Source organism: Protopterus annectens, chromosome 1.part1 (assembly GCF_019279795.1).
Source record: "Protopterus annectens isolate FY-2018-M chromosome 1.part1, PAN1.0, whole genome shotgun sequence".
Taxonomy (NCBI): Eukaryota; Metazoa; Chordata; order Ceratodontiformes; family Protopteridae; genus Protopterus; species Protopterus annectens.
This window is the reverse complement of record NC_056726.1, coordinates 1,543,819,677-1,543,841,916: the sequence shown is the minus strand read 5'-3', so window position 1 is coordinate 1,543,841,916 and position 22,240 is coordinate 1,543,819,677. Positions and strand designations below refer to the sequence as shown.

General features: G+C 41.0%; 1 protein-coding gene across 1 annotated transcript in view; it reads left to right on the top strand.

The window, feature by feature from the left end:
* The window catches only part of LOC122811240 (cytoglobin-1-like), a 344,163-nt gene that overhangs the window by 248,474 nt on the left and 73,449 nt on the right, over nucleotides 1-22,240 (top strand). The gene's annotated exons all lie outside the window — the stretch shown is intronic.

The following is a 22,240-nucleotide window of genomic DNA, read 5'->3' as shown; positions in this document are numbered from 1 at the left end:
TTGTTTCTTGGTTCAGAAGTTCAGGGTGTCCCCCACACATGATTCAGTCATTCATAAAACCTAGCAACAGCCTCTCAAGCTTGCCTGAGCTCCTGCTATATAGAGTAAGGATACCTGACTACTTGGTAGGGAAGTCCTGAATGGCCCTAATGGAGAGGTAGCAAAGTGAAACGAGACTTCATATCAGATGTGCCACTAAAGATGGATATCAAAGTGGAATGTTCTAATAGATTGATGTGTTCAAATCTCAGTATTGGTCCACAATGATGTAGTATAGGTAATGGTACTAAATGCTGCATTTCTGCTTGATAAACATGAGCAATTATTGCATGCCACCCTTTTCTTGGGGCTGGGGGGGTTGATTATCTGGAACAGATGCCTTTTCTTTTATATTTTCCTGCATGGGGTTGGGGTGTCATGGTGACAAATCACTAGACAATGCCACTCCTACCTTTGCCAGGCACACCTGACCTTGGGATGCACTGTGTGGGACAGCAGATGCAAATCCAACCACTCATCTCTGGCAGTTTATGTTCCTCAACTGCTCTACTTTGACTGCCAATGTTTCTGTACCATAAAGTACTGTCTACACTTCATCTTTGGCATTCTGTCATGCAGCCAATCTGATTCTAACTTTTACCTCCTACAGACTTCCTTGTCAACTCCCCTCCCAGATTCTCTAAGCTGTTAACCTGCTCCACTATTCCCACCTCTCTTCTCAGCTTCTAATTTCCACATTTGTTGCCATTGCAACTCTGGTTCATCCCATTTGCCTTTAAACAATAGGCAGTGGTGGCTGGTGACATCAAATTAAAGGGGGGCTGCAGGAACCAGCTGAATGGGTGGGGCCAATGGGAAGGGGTGTGTCCAATTAGAAAGGGCTGGAGCTATGCTCACAAACACAACTGCCCTGGGTGCCAAACCGTCATTATGAAAGTCCAATCAAGACAAAATGAAGTGTAGAAGAAAAAATATTTCAAATGCATTGGCTACATGACAGCTTACTTAATTATCTATATGGAAACAAAAAGGTTGTGAGGCATGAAAAAATAAATTACTTTTTAAATACATTACTGGAATACTAGTCAAAATCAAGTATAAAAAACAAGCTTCTCCATGCACTGCAGTTCTAATTATAACTTATATTCAGCTTTATAAAAGTTCCAAGTAACATGCTGAAAGTAGAAATCTCTGTGATACCCCATTTGTAAAAATGTTTCTTATCCAAAAAAGACCTGCTGCCTGACAACAGCTATCTACTTGTTTCATGGGGAAAACATGATCAAAGTAAATAATTATCACAAAGAACATGGCTAGAACAATAATACTGTGCCTTGGTGTCTTCCTTTTTAACTTGCAGCAATTTATTTTCCAAGTAACATAAGGCCTATAACATCATTTTACTTGCTTTTTTCTTCTTTTCAGTAGTCAGTGAAGTAAAGCATTTAAAAACAGTTATACAAGGAACAAGTCATTCTCTTCAAATCACTAGTGACATGAATGATTTTTACTCATTAGAAGGAAGGCAATACAGAGTGCTATCTGATGTCCAGCACAGTTTCTTACTCCTTCCATAATGAACATCGTTTAAGTGATGACTGCCATTGCATTGTTCATGTTTTACCTTAATATACTTTACTTTTCATATATTCAATGTAGATTACACTTTGCAACAACAAGTTGAAAGTAACTAAGCTGTGTGTGTTTGCCATGTATTTTATTTTTCTTTAAAAGAGGCCTACTTGTGCAAAAGTATGATTAATGACTTCAGAGCTGTTCCATAATCAATGACTAGCTTGGTATACCTTCTGATCTTAATTAAGCAATATCAGGCTAAGCCTCTATATGCTGGAAATTCTCCATTTTTATATACTGAGGGAGAATAACCAAATTACAGTGTGCTTTTGCCTGATGTTAGGTAGTTCTCCAACATTCAGATTGTTGACAGGTGCAGATGTACAAAAGACAAAAGGATTATTTAAAGCATGTCACTGTGGTTATGCCTTTGAGCAGTAGCCTTCAATTAAAAACACACTGGTTTACTTTAGTTTCTAGCGAGCATGCATAAACAGAAGAATGCACTCACAGTCAGCTGAAGCAGTCTACAGCCCAGTTTAAGACAAGCGCAGAATTTCATTAAAAAGAAACAGCAACCCTTCCTGTTTTTTCAAATGAACCAAAGTGAAAAATATGTTTGCATAACATATATCTTTTTATTTTAAAAATCTCTCTCTTTCTCTCACAACACTCTCTCACAACACACACACACACACACACACACACACACACACACACACACACACACACACACACACACACACACACACACACACACACACTATAGTCCTCTTACCTTCCATAGTAGGTCCCATCCCTTCGTTCATAGCTGTCCATCGAGCCCATCCCTTCGTTCATAGCTGTCCATACATCCAATAGCTGGTGCGGCGCATTTGAGCACATCCCTGCGAGATCTGGAGCACATCCACCACGTGCGCGAGATCCCCGACGTGACTCCAGCCTGCTGACGTTGCAGTCCGGGTCCGACCTGTTGTTCCCTTGGTTCCAGCGACAGTCTATGCAGTTTAAAACTGCACAGACTTCTGGGAGCTCTGTTCTTCATGTTTCCCAGTCCAGACTGCGGCTGTGGCAGTCTGCGCATGCTCCAGACTGTCTTAGCAGCAGTCCAGACTAGTGCGCATGCGCGAAAGTCTGCGATTTTTAATTTTTTTTAATCTTTTCTTTTCTTTTTCTTTTTATTTCTTTATTTTTCTTTATTTTACAGCTGAGGGGGCTGCAGTCCGGCAGTCCAATAGCATGGGCCACCCCTGCCAATAGGAATGGAAAGCAACTAAGTTCATGCTCATTATGCCTCAAATGCTAAATCTGTATGCAGCAACTTTGATCTGTTCCCTGTATGCAGCAACTTTGATCTGCTCCCTCCAACCTGTCTTCTGAAGCTGTTCATCACCAAAATAAACAGCAGTGTGTGTTCAAGATGTCCCTGATGCACACTCCCAATGAGACTCCCAGAATCCAAACACTGTACTGGAGTCACTGGATCCTTGGAAATTGTGCAGGTTATTAACATCAATGTTTCTGAGACTTCAAACCACCACAGTTTTGCCCAAACTGACTTTCTTTGGGACCTTGTCATTCTTTTTCCAAGTTTAGGAATACTTGGTTGGACTTGTACATCTACTTACTGGAAAAACTGGATCAGTTGTGTTACATTCTGATGTGAATCCAATCACTCTCCAGGACCTTGGTAATACACCCAAAGACTAAACTGTTCTAGACTGAAAAAACACCCAAGGTGCAGAACTGTTCCTACCCTGGACAGGCTTAGAGGACACAGTGCTCCTAACTGAAGGCAGTACTACAGTTCTGAGTTGCACAGCTGAAAGTAATGGATTTTATAAGCTAGTAACTCTGTCGGATTTGACTGTCAATTAACACCCAGTGAACCTGGCTGTCTTCTGAGAAGAGGTGCTCAGGTTAGTAGAGTTATCCCAATAACAAATATAAAATACTGCTGCATCTTGTATTACGACTCACCAAACTTTACTGAAATAGCTGTAATGCCTAATAGGATATGACTGTTTGCCAGGAAACCCACTCTATATAAACAAATGGAATGCTTCAAAATCCCTGAAGTGACTTTTGACCATAAGTGTGTATAGTATAATTTCGTTTGACCACTCTTGAAATCCCAAATGTACTTTGGGGAGGGGGACAGTTTAGTTCCCCCAAAATGCTGGCAATTCATAGGAAGTCTAATGTATAAAGTAACCAGCAGTCTGAACAATACTATGGGTATCTTGACATCCATGCTTTGTAGCAGTAAAAAGGCACCACAAGCTGTCTTGAAAATCAATCTGTCAGTGTAATATGCTGATAATTACAAAAAACGCAGGACCTGCAAAATGTAGTCTATAGCAGGATGATGTAAAATTGCATGTAAGCCAGAGGGGGATTGGCTGAGCTTGTGATTAAGACACTTGTGTAATAGTACTCTGGCTGACCTTGCAAGTAGCTGGAGAGTAACCTGCTTTACTGTAACATCTGGCTGGGAGTTCTGTTTGCATTGATTTACTTACATACACAGATGGGGGTACAACTTCTCAGCTTGGATATGTGCCCCACAATAGTGCCATCAATGACTTATTACCAAGCTGGGCAAAAAAATGGTAAGTGCTCTATTTGCCTCGTTAAAACCCCAAGTCGAGCTACATTTTCAGGGCCATATTAGCTGGAGAGTGTAGTATCTGACCCATGAAGTTGCATGGCATTAGGCATGTGAGCAATGCAGTGTGTGGTATCTGACTCATGAAGATGCATGGCATTAGGCATGTGAGCAATGCAGTGCGTGGTATCTGACTCATGAAGATGCATGGCATTAGGCATGTGAGCAAGGCAGTGTGTGGTATCTGACTCATGAAGATGCATGGTATTAGGCATGTGAGCAAGGCAGTGTGTGGTATCTGACTCATGAAGATGCATGGCATTAGGCATGTGAGCAAGGCAGTGTGTGGTATCTGACTCATGAAGATGCATGGCATTAGGCATGTGAGCAAGGTAGTGTGTGGTATCTGACTCATGAAGATGCATGGCATTAGGCATGTGAGCAAGGCAGTGTGTGGTATCTGACTCATGAAGATGCATGGTATTAGGCATGTGAGAAGGCAGTGTGTGGTATCTGACTCATGAAGATGCATGGCATTAGGCATGTGAGCAATGCAGTGTGTGGTATCTGACTCATGAAGATGCATGGCATTAGGCATGTGAGCAATGCAGTGTGTGGTATCTGACTCATGAAGATGCATGGCATTAGGCATGTGAGCAAGGCAGTGTGTGGTATCTGACTCATGAAGATGCATGGCATTAGGCATGTGAGCAAGGCAGTGTGTGGTATCTGACTCATGAAGATGCATGGCATTAGGCATGTGAGCAATGCTTGAGGAGAATGGTATGTAACAAAGAATAAGGCCACAATGTCAAACTGGAGTTGCACTTAAAATCTGAACAGACTGCCCCAGTGTCTGGAGTGAGGACTGGTTACACTCCTTTTCTGCAGTCTATAGGGCATCACACTGGTATGTGCACACAGTCCAAAGCCAATATATAGTCACATACAGCAATACCATACAAGCACTAGTGTTTTGAGCCTGGAACTCTGCACTCCCTAAAGATGCTGATTTTTTTTATGCCCTCAGCCCCGCTAAGGTTACTTAAGAAGCACTACCAGAGTCTGGTGCTAGGGCACAGAGAACATCCTGCTCTGTCTTGTTTTTATGTAGCAATTTAATAGTACACTACATGGTTTCTCTAAAAACCCGTAAGGGTGTTCTATACTTTAATGATTGAGGGAAGCCCGTGAAGTTCCAGTAACTGTCCATTTCCCCTGTGTGGCTTTGTGGAGACAAGGATATGCGGCCAAAAATTGAGATGCCTTCCCATGTTAAATTATCACCCAGATGGGTGATAAAACTTGTAAACTACTAAATCAATCTAGCTGTTAGAGAAATTGTAATATCCCTTGTGGCTATGGTGTAGTGAGATGATCTCTTTTAGGTGGCCAGTAAACACATGTGCTCTCTAGATTAGATGACAAACATATTGGTCACTAGTCTTCTGGTGCTGGAAGTCACCTCTTTGCTCTTGTTCATGCCTAATCACTTATCTTTTCCCTCCATAGTTGAGACAAAAGTAAAGGCCCCAAGTTAGATCCCCTCTTCCTGTTACTATCATTTAGAATAAGATGAAGCAAATGCTTGGGGATAATTGGGTCAGCCCTCAGATTTTACAAGGATAGGGGAAACTACATGTAATTATAACACTTATCAGCTTTTCACTTGGGCTGTGCCTTCAAGTAGCCCACTGAGATTGGTGCATTACCCTGGTAAACAAAAATCTAGACAGCTGAGTGTTTCCTTTACTTAAAACCCAGGAGTAAAAGCTGCTGATTGCTGTATGAGGGTGCCCCTTTCTTGCTGCACTGGCCCTAGCTGGGGCCTAGAGGGCAGCAACATAATAGCTTGTATACCCAAACTCCAGCAGAGCTCTGCTACTGTCGCCATAGTTTTAGGTATCTACGTCATGAGGTTTGCATTAAGGGTGGCATAAGTTCCCAACACATCTGGGATAGTAGCACTGCACATCTTAAGGGTCCCATGGAATATTTCTGAGGCGTAGCATCAAACACTGACCATAGATATCCCACTCTGCTGGTGTGGAACCTTCAGTGAGCTTTTTCCCCTAATCCTGAAACCCATCAAAGTGCTTCATGTCAGACTACAATACACTTGCCCAACAAATCAAATATCCAGTTTGTTTTGTCTAGGACCAACAGTCTGGAGTACTTTTTTGTTCCATTCTTTTGCTAAGCTATTTTGTATGAATTCTTGCACTAATGTCTGACACTGAACTAAAATTTCTCATTTTCTTTACATACTTTGTGGAATTCTGCTCAACCTCATGGCTGAAAAATGGTGAAGATGTCAAAACAGACTTCAAAAAAGTGACAGATTTTGTTTGTGAGCAAATCACGTCTACTTATTGAGACTGTGCTGTATTCAATACACAAATGGATTATAATAAAATAATGAAACCTCAGACTTGAGTGGTATCACATTTAGTAAGTACACAAACTAGTTGGTGAGTAAAGACTTCAAAATATCGCCTGGCTGTATAGCTTTCCCATAGGTAAATACAGGAGTAGTGAATGGTATGCTATGTTATGAAGATGCAACCTACCACACATATGGCAGTTTTTACTGATGACACTTTAGATATATACAAAAGCTTTGTCATAGAATGCAATGCATGGAATGTAGGCTAAATTTAGGAGTTTGCCTCTTACCTCAGTCTCTTGGTGTAAGAAATCTGGACAAAGCACAAAATCCTGAATAACCAAAAATGCCAAGTGGACAAGGTCAAAAAGAGGGACAGATTTTAAAAAACTCCAGACTGAGAAACCTGATAACAGGTTTTGCATTAGCACTTTTCTGAAGGATTTGAAGGCCAACTAAAACATCTGTTCTTATTGTGACTCCAACCCATACAGATTTGCCAGAAAACTGTATATTTTAGGGGGGATTATGTTTGGCATAACCCCCTAGTTGGCAGGGTTAGTGGTTTACAGCACAAAGTCGTTCAGTTGGGTCACCATCTAGTGATAAAACAATTAAGACTTGTTGGCAGTGGAGGCTTGTACAAGTAATGTTTCAGATAATCCTAAATACCAAGATGGAATATTGCTGTCATTCTCTCCAAAGCACACTGCCATCCCACTGTTTACTGACTTAAGCACATGCCCCAATCTACAGTAGACAAGTTGTTGCACATCCATGCCAAGATGACTCCTCCCTTCACTGACTACACAGCACTCATTCTTGCTTTGAAATATTTCAGTCTTAGAATTGCCTTTTTATCTTGGTAAATCTGAGAACATGGTTGATGTAACCTACATGTGTAACTTCAAGTTTCTCTGCCCTCACTTTCCTGTGAAGCCATTGTGTTGTATGACTCAAGGCTCAGAACTGAAGAATTTAAAACTGGTCCATGGCACCTCAAAGGTAAGCATACAATGAGGGGAAATGGGATGCCCTTGGTGTTGTAGGCATTCTGTTGGCCACCAGGGGCAGGGTTCCTGCCTCAAATGCTTTTATTTCATTGAGTGGCTGGTATGGGCGCAGACCACTGTTATGATGCCTGCTTGAGTTTGGCCCCCTTTCCCTTACACTAGAAATGTGGAATGGATGGGCTGAGCTGAGAGGTATGACTGGCTTCACCTGTTTCAAAAAATACTAAGTTGGTGAGCAGAGGCAGCACTAGTAAAAATGCTCTGCCACAGTCATGTAGGCACCTGCTTGTTGTGGAAAAGGATGGGCTGCTATCAGTTGATGCATCTTGTAGTTCTTGTCTTCCATGCTTGGACCATATAGGGTAGAGGGGTTAGAGTGGTTGTAGGGGTAGACTTGATGCTATTGCAACTACTGTGACTTGTCAAGTTCAACAAGCAATGGTAACTGCTATCGGAGAAAGGAAGACTAACAATGGAACACCTGAGCTGTCTAGGGGAGGATTGGCTGCTCTCCCCCAGTGCTGCCTTATGCAATGCTGTCAGTGTGGCAAAAGTTGCTGCGTGATTGTAAGCAGCTAGTACTGAAGAGCAATGTTTACCAGTCGTATACGGGGAGGTATTTAGTCTCACTGGACTTACCTGTGTCCAGGGTTCCCATGCTGTGTTATTTCAGCATCGCAAACACTGTGCCCTTGTAGACCTTAAAGGTGGTCTGCTACTAACTTATTACAAGTGAGTTGAGTACTCCTTTTAAAAGAAGCAATGAAGTCTTGGTTGAAATTCAAATTTTCTTAATGGCTACCTCTACATGAGCATATCCACTTCAAACTAGTAAGTGTGGCTTCATATTTTACAACCTACTATGTAGTAGGTGTTTAATGATATTGCACTACATCTACTATAAATGGTAGCACCAAAATCACCATAAACGCTGCTTTTACTGATGGGCTTCAATGGCTTTTTAATAGTTGTACATTTCATTCGAATGGTGTGGCCACGGTAGTACTTGATGCAGTCCTCTGGAATGTGGGATAGGAGTTTCATATCACTGCATACTAATATGCCAACTAGTCATAACACTTTCAAATGCATTTCAACAGGAACTTCAGTTCAAAAGGTAAATGCTACAACTGGTAAGTGACAAATCCAAATGTGACAGGAAGTGAGCAAGAAGTAAAACATACTACAGCTTTGATGCATTCCACAGGTGTGGTTAACCACACTCAGTTGTACCTGGGAGATGGAAGGGCAATACAAATCAAGAAGCTGCTATTTTACTTGGGATCCATATAAGACCTGAGATCTTCCAATAGAAGTGACTGCACGTGCTACAACACAAGCACAATAAGTTCACATGCAAGTACTTACTGCCCTTGAGGCATAATTACCTTGCATAGCTGAGAGGTGAACACTTTACCCCACAGAAAACAACTTAACCATTATGTCATGAAATTCCATTTCTTGGAACAAAGTTTGTGATACTGCTGCTCTGAAAAAGTAGTCCAAAATCGTGCCCTGCTAATACTGACAGAATCCCAATATCAGTAAAGATCCTGCATACTGGCAGATCCTGGTGATCAGGATAGTTGAGTGTTGTGGCTCCCTGTGATAAATTACACATTTGTGAATTTCTCCATCTTGTTTGGTTTCAATGTTTGCATAACTGATGGCTCTCTTATGCAGTTTTATCATACCAACAATACATACCTCTCAACCTGGAAACATCAAAAATCTGGACAAGACCCGTGAAAAATAGGTACAAATCTGTACACTGGTTAACATAAAATTTGCATACATAATTATGTAACCCTGCCCACTACAATGGAATTGTGGGATAACAACTTTCAAATGCAAACTGAAGAAAAGACCACCAAAATATGGCACCAGAGTCCCCCTGCAGCCATTCCAATGTCCCATTACCTGGCTGTTTTGCCCCATTTATCATAAACACTAACGCGCATACTGCTTAACTTTTACAATGATTATTTGGATTTTATTTTTACATTTTATAGCACAATGTACAAACACTAATAGACATCTGCTAATCAAAGCAATGCTTGAAATGAAGCTGTTATCCCAAAAACACTAAACTGCAAAATACATTCAGTTATCTACAGATCAGTTTCTTTACTTCAGCACTTTTGCTTTCATCACTCAAAACCAATGTTGTGAATTTTACATTAATAGAGCAACAATTCCCAATAGACAGTACTAAATCTCATTTCTACAGATAAAGGCATTATAACACTTGTATAAGGCTAATCAACTTTTATTTGTATTTATTTATGTTAAACTTACTTTGAAGAAGGCTGCAACAGTATGACATTTAAAATCACTGTCTGGGTATACTTTATTCTTGCTGTTAACAAAACAATGACTATGTATTTTGTTAGATTTTATTGTGTAGCCTTTGACCTATTTTTACTACCAAAAATGGCAGACTATGCACAGAGTAAAACTCAGATGTCTATTTATAATAATACAGCAATGTTGGTAAGCAGCACTCTTTTTACTGCACTAAACTCTGAAATCTAAAATAGCCCTAATGCCAAAGTTAAATAGCAATATCATAGTTTGCAGATGCTTACACAAATGGACATTTATGTCCTAGCCTTCATATATATGAACTTCTGGTCTGTGTGGCTAACACAGTCAACAAAAACAATTAAATGTATAAATAATACATACATACACTCTCCATTCAACCACCATAATAAATCAACACATACACACTCCATTCAACCACCATAATAAATCAACATCAGGCTTGCACCTTCCCTTCCACAATAAATCATCAGCATAATACAATAAATCACCAGCGTGCAACTTCCCTTCCACAATAAATCAGCAGTGTGCACCTTCCCTTCCACAATAAATCAGCAGCATAATACAATAAATCACCAGCGTGCAACTTCCCTTCCACAATAAATCAGCAGCATAATACAACAAATCAACAGTGTGTACCTTCCCTTCCAAGATAAATCATCAGCGTAATACAATAAATCAGCAGTGTGCACCTTCCCTTCCACAATAAATCAATAGCATAGCATAATACAATAAATCAGCAGTGTGCACCTTCCCTTCCACAATAAATCAACAGTGTTAATACCTAAGCACCCTGGCAGCATAATACAATAAACCTAAGCTTGTTCCATTCAGCAGCAGCATTAATACCTGCTTTCACTGTTTCATAAAGTAAATTCAACCACCATAATACAATAAAATAAATCTACAGCATAATACAATAAATAAATCAGTGCTAAGCTTGTTCCGTTCAGCAGTGGCAGCATTAATACCTGATTGCACCATTGGGCCATGAGGAGCCCATTTTCAATGGAGTCCTGGGGAGAAAACCTCCAAAACAGTACAGTATTATAAAATTACAACATCATAACATACAAAAATTATAAAATTACAAAAATTAAGAAAACCTATAAAATTATTACATGAAAGATAGAAAAATGCATGGTAATAACAGTTTTTAGAAAATAGGCAATTGAGGGAGCTGATACTTGAAAAATTTCTCATTAACAAATTAATGATCTTGTAGAGTAGATGTACTTTTTACAGGAATTATACGGTTAGTAGAGCCTAATAGCATATGTAATTAGCTGTAGTGAGCAGTAAAGTTAAGGAATTTATGTAGGATGGGAGCAAGAGCATTCCCATTGTGAGGTTAGATATGAGTGAAGTATGGTTTTGAAAATAGAGAGTCTGTTAGTGGTACGGATAAGTGGTGGGAGAGAATTCCAGTGTCGTGCAAGGCAGATGGATAGAAGATGTTTGCCTGGAGGGTGTGCAGGTTTATGTAGCTCGATTAGATTTTTGAAGTTCGATTTAAGATGTCTGTTAGGCAAATGCATTTGAAAATAGGGGCAAGGGAGGGACAGAGAGTGGGGCTGAAAATTAGTTTATGTGCTTGGATAAGTTGAATATAGGTAAGATAATTGGGCAACTCAAGCCATTTCAGTTGGGGAAGGAAAATGCAGTAATGAGTATCTGATCCGTGGCCAGTTGTAAATTTAGAGATTTTATGGTATCAGGAGGAGAGTTTTGACTTGAGGGAGGATTGCAGATTAGTAAAGATAGAGGCTCCATACATTAAGGGAAGGGATAAGGTAAGTGTTAACAAGAATTAGCCTGGTCAAGGGTCCTAAAAAATCAGTTACTACCTCTCATCAGAATCAGGGACAAATTCAGAAATAATAATTAGACGTGGACATTTAAAATATTGGGACTGTTAACTTGAATCATTCACAGAATAAGAGAACGTGAATTAATATACATTTTACTGAAGTAAAGGAGTCAATTATAATTCTAACTATTGTAATTTATTAAATGCAATTCACCTCCTGATTCTCTAAAAAGGTAATTTGGTAACTGTGTGCAAAGCTAGATTGCATGCATGTATTACATTTTAATTTGAAACATCCACATCCACCAGTCGTACAAGTCCTGTCCTGTTCGCCACACAGCAATTGTTAACCAGGTTCTAGTGTGGCTTTAACTATAGGTAAATACATCCAGAAATAATAATCAGATAGAGACCATTCAGGGACACTTGAAATATTAGTACTGTGTTAACTTGAGAGACATTCAGAGAATAAGAACAAGTAAATTAATGTATCTTTTTCTGACATAAATAAAAAGTCTATATTACTAATTTCTTTCTAATTGCTGTTATTGTATATTAAGTAAAATTCTTCACCAGCTGTTTTTCCAAAAAGGTAATTGTGTAAAAAAGATGTTAAGCCAAGCTACTTTTATGCTTTTGATTTGCATTGCATTTTAGTCTGACATATCCACCAATCCAGTCCACCATACCCTACAACTGTCCAGATTATTCTCAGAATGTCTGGATTTTTGCCTCATGTTTTTCATCTGTTTCTCATAAAATTTGTTTTTTTCTGGCAAAGCACTGGTGATTGAAGTCAATAATGACAGAGGTTTGAGTTTCAGACTTCCAAGGCTTCAGAAAATCCTGGTAACACACAACCAGTTATATTGTAGCAGCTTTCTGTGTTTATGCCAGTTATATTTAAAATCTGTCCCTATTTTTTCGCCTTTGTCCCACCAACACTAAGAGTTTCAGACTTCCTCCTTCAGAAAATGCATGCTAACACAAAACCTACCCAGACCTGTTACTCTAGCACATTTCTGAGTTCATAATAGCACTGTTTGTTGTCTGTCCTTTGTCCCATTGGACAGAGACAAGCCAGTAATAACTCATTCATTTTTTTCATTGTGTCTAGCACTCACAGACACTTACTTCTTTGTCCAGTTGTCCATCTTAAAGTTCTTCCAGTTCCATTCATTCCATGTCTGAGCACAGGCCCTAGGTGCAAAAAAAGCAGACTGAGTCTCAGGTCATCCACTGGCAGACATGAAAGGTGCCATTTTGTGCAATGACCACAGTCAGAGGTTGCAGTTCATTCCACTCATTGTGCTGATAATGTTTTTAAAAAAAGAAATGAACTGCAACTTCTGAGTGCAGTCATTGCACAAAGCGGCACCTTTCAAGTTTCAGAAATTAAAAAAAAAAAACTTTTACTAAATCTATCTAGTGTGCCCACTGTGAGAGATTAACCAAAACAAATAATCCATATTTCTGAATTTCTCTCACTGTGAAAGCCAGATATAAGGCACTGTAATGGCCTTGTCTGCAATAGTTCTACCATATGCCCACCCAATCTGAAGTCTCTGGGGTGATGCTGGGGGCTCAACACATACATAATATATACAGATGGGCCAACATCCACAGAAAATGATGTAGAAAGGGGGAGGATGGTATGCTGGAATCTTTCAGATGGTAATGAAGGGCATTTTTTGCCATTACTGTTGCTTCCCTTAAAGGGAAATTTGAAAATATATATTTTAATTTTTTTTCATTTATTTAATGAAAATTGTGCTCTTTGCAGGTTAGTGCCTGAGGGAGACTGTCCATTTTGCCTCACTTTTCCTAAATTACTGCCAGGTGTTACACAGACCCACAATAATAATATATCCTAGGTAACCCATGTGTTACATACAGCCACATTTATAACACAATCTAAGTAACCCAGGTGTTGCACAGATCCACAGTAATAACACATCCTAGGTAACCCAGGTGTTACTCAGATCTACATCAATAACACAGTCTCTGAATGAGCAACTGCCTGGTCCAAATACCTCTGGAATACATAGCTGTTACTGAAGCTATGTCCTCACAGAACCCTGTGCTAGAAGTGATGCAGACATTTATTGTGGTTTATTCAGCAATTGTCATAATTATACCAATTCCAATTTTTTTGTTGCCTAACATCTAGGTTGAAGAGGTCAGTGTATCATTTAAACCGCTGAAACTCAAGATATATCATATTGAAAAGCCACTTTCAGGCTACCGTCCATGCAGCTTTATATACCATCTGCTCTGGCATACTATCTGGAACAAGGTCTTTCAACTGAGACATGCCTTTTGTCCCTGGGGGTCACTGTTATTGGTGGTTATAGGTCAGTCATGTGTTCCCACAGCAGTCTATCAGGTTGGCCTGCTGACCCTGTCTCATAGGTACACTTCTTACCTGAGTATCCATGTCCTTCATAGAGCACACCAACAGTGGAATGCTAGTACAAACAGTATTTGACCCTAGACTGCAATCACTGGTCAGCAGTTAAACTATAAGAAGTAAGACACTAAATCCCATGATTGGAACTCCCTGTTCAGCCTCAGTAAGAAGCTAAGATCACTCAAAAATTATTCAAATCTAGTTATGAAAACAATCAACACAAAGCATTCTATAGTTATGTCACGAATCTCAATGGCAACATCTCAGATCTGCTCCAAGTTGCAGCACAATGGCACTAAATATATACAGAACCAACTGATATTGCCAACATCCTGGCAGATTCAGTTTTAACTTTACCCCCCCCCCAAAGGGCCCTCTTTAAATTATACCAGAAAAATGCAAAGTTCCTGTAATCATGGCTGCACAGGTAAAAAAACACACTCTCCAATGCCAAGAACACAGCATCCATGGGATCTGACAACATCCCAGGCTGCATTCTACATAAACTGTCATTCCACCTAAGCACCATGTTCAATCATATCCTAACCTCAGGCTTTGTGCCCACTGAATGGTGCACAGTGACTGTTATCCCACTCCACAAAGGGCGAGTCACCATGTACCCCAGGAACTACTGCCCCATTAGCATAACGGGCCTGGTCTGCAAGACCATGGAACATATAATCATGGAACTTGTAAACAAAGACATTGGTAATCTCCAAACTCTGGACCCTACACAGTTCAGGTTTGTAAAATCAGATCATGTGTCCTAAACCTAAGACTTCTTTGAAGCAGTCCTAGACTAGGGTAAGGTGGTTCACACAGCCTATCTAGATCTCGCCAAGGCTTATTGACACCATCCCCCACTCTGGAATTATAGATAAACTCAAACTAGGTATAAATCCCTATGTCACAAGATGGGTTGCCAACTGGCTCACTAATGGAACCCACACAAAGTAGCAGACTCCAAATCTGACTTCAGACAAGTGGAGTACCACAGGGTTCAGCCCTGGGTCCTCTCCTGTTTGATATCTACTTTTCTGAAGTACAGACCAACACAGAAGGTCTTTGGCTAATTAAGGTCGTAGATGACTGCAAACTAGGAGCCATAATCAAAACTAACTATGTGGATATCCTACAAAAGGGCCTTACTGAGACAGATGCCTGGTGTCAAAGCCATGGCCTCAAGCTCAATGCCAAAAAGTGCATCGTCATCCCTTTTGGTAAAAACTCTGTACCCATGAACTACCACATAGGCAGTAGTCAACTTTAACACCAAAAGTGTAAAAGATACCTTAGGACAGATGTGGACAGTCTCTCATTTAATCACATTGCCACAGTAGTCAGAAAATCCTATGTGGCACACCTCATCACAAGGTTTCTTATCCAGAAAAAGAGGTCACTGTTCTCCACTACTAGTCACTCATTGTACCCATTGTACAGTACAATGCCCCTTTTGGTATGTACCTCAAGACCTCTACAACAACTGGAAAGGCTGCCAAAATGCCTGAGGATTACCGGCCTCAAACAGATGCCCTACGCAGACTGTCTCAAACTCCAGCTTTATGTCGCATATCCCCTACTCAGAGGCGATCTCTGTCTAACATACAAAGCTATGTCAAACCCAGAGCTGTTGGACATGCTCCAATTAAAGAAATCCCAATCCCTCCAAGCTACATGCTCTAGGGACCTAGCCCTAAGCAAAGCTCCTCATTAGCACTCCAAGAAAAATCTTGATTGGATGAGAAATGGGGAAATTCACCCTGGGGATCACCTCTCTGGCTCTGCTAGACAGGGGCACAGGAAAATAATTTTCTTGAGTGTCAAAAGCCAGGGTATCTCTGGCTAGGCTTGTATAGGCCCAATAGCCTAGTACCTACCTATGAACAACAGTAGTACTAACATCACCGGTTTGTACAGTACACTTCATATTCTGTCATGCTGACCATACAGACTTTTCTTGTCAGCCAACCCTCCCAGAAACTTGAAGCTGTTACCTTGACCCACTATTCCCATCTGTTTCTATCAGCATCTGATTTCCCCATTTTCTGCCATTGCAACTCTTTGTATACTCTTCTATCCAATGTGCCTTCAAGAAAAAGGAATGGAAAGTGCAAAATAAGTTCATGCTCATTCTGCCTCAAATGTCACATCTGCATGTGCGAACAGCATTGGGTTCTTGGGACCTTGCTATGAGCTATCTGTCATAGCAAATACTGGATCAGTTCTATGTTCTATCACACACTCCAGAAGATTAGTACTGTGGCACTCTAGGGTTAAATTGATCTAGATGGAACAGCCTCATAGTGCAGAAGGGTTCCTACCATGGATCCTCTTGGGCACAATGGCACACTTGATGGCAGTACTTATGGTTGTGTCCTCTGAGTACAATTGGTGGAGTTACCCCATTAAATGCAAAACACCATCTTCTATTGGGACTAATCAAGCTTTACTGAAATGGCTATAATGCCTTGTACTATAGGATATAACTGTAGCATTTTATCTTTTTAGAGTGGTATTCATTGCAAAGTGCCTGAAGTGACTTTTGGCCATAAGTGTGTCTGGCATAAATTTGGTATGTGACAAACTTGAATGAACATTTGAAATCCCAAGTGTACTTTGGGGGAACTGTCACACTCAAAATGCTGGCAATTCATAGGAAGTCTGTATAAAGAAACAAGCAGTCTGAATACTCTGGGTTTCATGACCTAGCTTCATAGGTGTGTACTAGGCTAACTGTCCTGGAGCATATATAAGCCTAGCCCAAGAATCCCTGGTGTCATGCTAACCAAAGTTGGTTCCCAGTAGCCTTGCTTGACAGGGGCACATGTAATCACCTGGGTGAACTTCCATTGCCCATCCACTTATCCAAGATCTCTCAGAGGGCTAGTGAAGTGCTCTGGTTGACATGAATGGGAAGTTTGTTCCAGAGTATGGCAGTCTCTGGGTTAGGAACCTGTCCTTACAGCATGTTCTGTTGTAATAAGGTTTAGGTCCATGAACCATGTGGCAGAGGGATTGGGGGTTTCTTTAGATGTAGCATATTTAGTAGCTCTGGGTCAGACATGGCTTTGTAGGTCAAGCAGAGATCACATCTAAGTAGGTGATAAGGCAGTATAGCTGGAGTTTTTGAGTTTGAGTGTCCATATAGGGCATGTGTAAGGCCTAATATTCTCTTAATGAGGTATTTTTTTGGCCTTTCCAGTTGTAGGTGTCTAGTGAGGTACATACCAAATGAGGCTTTGTATTCTATAGTAGGTCTGAGGGACTAGTAGAGAGGGATTATGACCTCTTTGGATGAGAAACCTTTTGTAATGATGTGCAACATAGGAGTTTCTGACTACAGTGGCAATGTGCTTATCAAAGGAGTGGCTGCTGTCAACCTGTGTCCCCAGGTGCCTGTGTGGTAGTTCATGGGCACTGAATTTTTCCCAGTTGGAATGACATGCAATTTTGGCACTGAGATTTAAGGCCATGGTTCTGGCACAAGTCATTGGTGTTAGTGAGGCCTTTTTGTAGAATGCCAACATCAGTTGAGGAATCAATGGCTCCCAGTTTGCAAACATCTGCAAACTTGGTCAGCCAGAGTCCCTTTGTGTTGGCTTCTACTTCAGAGAAGTAGATGCCAAACAGTAGAGTACCTAGGACTGACCACATTTTAACTGGTCAGATCTGGAGTCTGCTACTTTCAGTGAGCCAGTTTGAAACCATCTTATGACACAAACTAGGCATAAACCTGAGTGAGGGATGGTGTTGACAGCCTTGGCAAGATCTAGGTAGGCTGTGTCAAATACTTTGCCCTCATCCACATCTCTGACATCAGGTTGAGCAGGCATGATCTACCTTTCACAATTTGGGTTCCAGAGTTTGGAGATTCCTTATGTCCTTATAAGGTCCATGATTTACTCCATAGCCTTACATAGCAGACTTGTCAAACTAAAGGGGTGGTAGTTCTTAGGGTCTGTAACTCCCCCTTTGTAGAGCGGGATGACCATAGTGCGCCATTTGGTAGCAAAGCCTGAAATGAGGCTCTGAACAGGGAACTCTGGGTGTGGTGCTAGTTCACTTTCTAATTTGTGTAGAACACAGCCAGGGATATTACCAGGTCCCATGAAACTGCACTCTTGGCGGGGAGTGCAGTTCTTACCTGTGTCCCTCTGATAATAGGGACTTGGCATCCTTCAGGAATTGTGATAGGCCCTTTTATGGGTGAAAGGGGGGGTAAAAGTTCTGACTGAACCTGTCTGCCAATATCAGTTGGCTCTGTATGTATTGCCGTTGTGCTGTAACTCAGAGAAGATCTGAGTATTGCCATGTAGATTCTTGACCACTATAGAATGCCTTGGTTTTGTCTTTAGAATCTGCAGCAATTTTATTTTCATAGCTAGCTTTAGAGGATTTGATGAGGGATCTCGGTGTTTTGCTGAGGCTGACAAGGGAGTTTTCTAGTCTTGGGACTTCACCCTTTTCTGCAATTTTTTCCTTCTGTTATAGATTTTGTTTAAGGTGGGGGACCACCAGATTGGCTTCCCTTTTTTTTTTTGAGCAGAGCATGCCAAAAAAAAATCCAAAAATCGCTTGCCATATCAAAGCTTTGTGGCAGTAAAAAGGCATGACAAGCTGCCTCAGGAAATGCGAGATCTGCAAAATCACATGTAGGCCAGAAGGGATTGGTTGAGCTAGTGATGAGGATTTGTTTGTACTGTGGGTGACCAGTAGCTAGAAAGTAACCTGCTTTGCTGATCCCCATCTGTCTGGAAATTCAGTTTGCACAGATTACCTTGCATACAATGACAGGGGGTATGCCTTTTCAGCTTGGATATGGGCAAGTCATACATGACACAAGTGGGGCAATAGCAAAATGTCAAGTGCATGAATTGGCTGGCTAAAGCCAAAGTGAAGCTGCATTACCTTGAGGACCATATGACTGGAGAGGGTGGGGAATTGTATTTGAGGATGCATGGCATTTGTAATGTGAAAATTTGTATGTAAACAAAGATGAGGCCAAAACATCTTAAACTGGAGTAACTTCAACTGTAAAATTTGAATGCAGTGGCACTCCATTGACCCAAATGTCTGGAGTGAGAATTGGTGACTTGTCACTGGTATGGGCACACATCCAAAGCCATGTCATCTGAGTACATGACATTGTCACATGATTCTTCCCTGGGTTTGTACTAACTGCAAATTGGGATTGAGATCAAGATTCCTATCCTTGGAGCTATTGGTTCTGTTACCCCCACCCCTGTGCACTCTAGCAAGACTCAAGGACAAGTTGTGCAATTAGTGTTGGGCCGAACCTGACCACTGCTTATCAAGTACTAGTGGTCTAACATTGATTCAAAATGCTATCTGGTGGGGGTGTAGATAATTGAGTACACTCCAGAAGGTATTGTCTACCATATAAGCACTAGTGTTTGAGTATGGAACCAAGTTCCACTAGCTGTCCATATCTCCTGTATGGACTTTATCTTAAAAGTGATGTGGTGTAGAGTCCAGGCCAATGTGGCCAAAGCTGAAATGTCTTCCCATGTTACACGTATGGCAAATGCATGGAAACTGCTACCAATAACCCAGTTTGGTGACTACTAGTGTAGTAAACCACAACTACTAAAACAATCTGGCTATTAGTCAAATTTTAATATTCCTTGTGGCTATGGTGTAGATGAGCTGTTGAAGGTGCCCAGTAAATTTTACATATGGCAGTTGGATCAGATGACCAACAGCTGTGGTCATTAATCCCTTTACACTTCTGCTGTTGGAAGTCCTTTATGCTCTGTCTATGCCTAATCATAGCCATCTTGTCCTGCCATACTTTAGATACTTTAGACAAAAAAGGCTTCAGGTAAGAGACTTGTTACTATCATTTTGGAGTAAGATTAAGCAATTTGGGTACCACTCTATCTTACAAGAATAGGACAAAATATAAATGCATTTAATAAATTGAGACATCTGTGCTGTGCCTGCAAGTGGTCTACTGAGATTGCATTACCCTGGTAAACTAGATGGTTGAGAAGTACTCCTTACTCAAAACGCATTGGTGAAAGCTGCTGATGGCTATATGGAGAATCCCCTTTTTTGCTGCATTGGCCCATTTGGGGGGTAAGAGGGCAGCAACCCAATAGCTTGTATACCCAAACACCAGCAGAGCTCAGCTACTGTACCCATAGTTTCAGATGCAGCACATCAGAGCATGCTAACATCAAGAGGTTAGCATTAAGGGTGGCACATGTTCCCAACACTCTTATCTGGGACAGTGACACAGTACATCTCAGGCTCCATGGTATATTTCTGAGGTGTAGCATGAAACACTGACCATAGATATTACACCCTGTGCTGTTGAGGAACCTTCAGTGATGTGTTTCAGGATTAGGGGAAAAAGCTCAGTCCATGTCAGACTACAATACACTCACCTGAGCCGCTGAACAAATCAAGTATCCAGTTTGTCTAAGAGCAGCTGTTGTACTATTGATATTTATTTATTTTGCTAATAAAACTAATTCAGTTTTGCATAAATTCTGCACTAGTTTCTAACATTAGAACTAAAACTTTCACTTTCTTTCAGATACTTTGTGGAATTCTGCTGAACCTCATGGCTGACAAATATGGTGAAGATACCAAAACAGACTTCAAAAAAGTGACAGATGTTGTGTGTGAGCAAATAAAATGTACTTATTGAAACTGCTGCAATTTTTCATAATAAAATAAGGAAACCTCAAAACTTGAGTGGTATGACATTAAGTACACTAGTTTTGTAGCTGAGTAAAGACTTCAGAATACTCACTGTCTATATAGCTTTCCTCATAGGTCACTACAAGAGTAGTGAACTGGTTGGTATGCAATGGTATGATCAAACCTTCATAAGTGTGGCTCAGTTTTCATTGAGTACACTTTGATAGTTGCAGAAAGCTGCTAATTCGATCATTTTTGAATATCTAGTTGGAGTAAACTACCAATTCAAATTTAGGAGTTGGCCTCCTACCTCAATCTTGATGAATCTGGACAAAGCCAAAAATGCTGGGTGGACATGCCCAAAAATAGGGGCAGATTTTTAAGAATCTGCTTTAGTGGTACACTGCTAACTGTAGTGCCCAGGGTCCTGGGTTTGAGACTTGACAGGGCTGATTAAAATCCAACAGATTGGCAGATTCAGTGCCAACTTTAGCCGTCTCCCCAAAGGACCGATCACAATACCAGTAGATTGCCAGGCACCCAGTATTACTGCTGCACAGGTTAAAACTGGTACTGTCAAAGGCCAAGAATACAGCTTCTATGGGACCTGACAATATCCCTGGCTGTGTTCTACATGAACTCACCTGTGTTGTTCAATCACAGCCTCACCTTTGTCCCAACTGAATGGCACAGTCATCCCTCTCCCCAAAGGAATGACTGCAGACCCTGGGAATTGCAGACCCTGGGAACTATCACCCCATTAGCCTGACAAGTCTGATATGTAAAGCTATGAACACTATGGACCTAATAAGGATACAGGGAATCTCCAAACTCTGGATCCCACAGTTATTGTGAAGGGTAGATCATGCCTGCTCAACCTGGTTGACTTCTTTTGAGTCTGTCACCAGAGCTGTGGATGAAGGCAAGGTGGTTCTTACAGCCTATCCTATCTGGCAAAGGCCTTTGATACCATTCCCCATTCAGGAATCATAGAGGCTGATCATTAGCTATCACTAGTTGGGTTGCAACCTGGCTCATGGACCCACAGTGAAAAGTAGCTGACTCAACTCTTGTTTGGTATCTACTTCTCTGAAGTCCAGGCCATCATAAAAGGACTCTGGCTGACAAAGTTTGCAGATTGCAGGCTGGGAGCTATTAACTCCCCAAGTGATGTTTACATCAATCAGAAAGGCCTCAGCGAGACCAATGAATGGTGTCAGAACCATGGCCTTAAGCTCAAGGACAAGTCATTCCCTTGGGGGGGGGGGGGCAGTTCCCATGAATTACACAAGGGGGTTATAAGATCTGGGAATACAGGTTGACAGCAACCTCTTTTTGACCAACACATTGCCACTGTGGTCAGTACTTCTATGTGGCACATAGTGCCCTTCTACTCGTCACTCATTGTACCCATCATAGAGTATAATACCACATTTGGGATGTA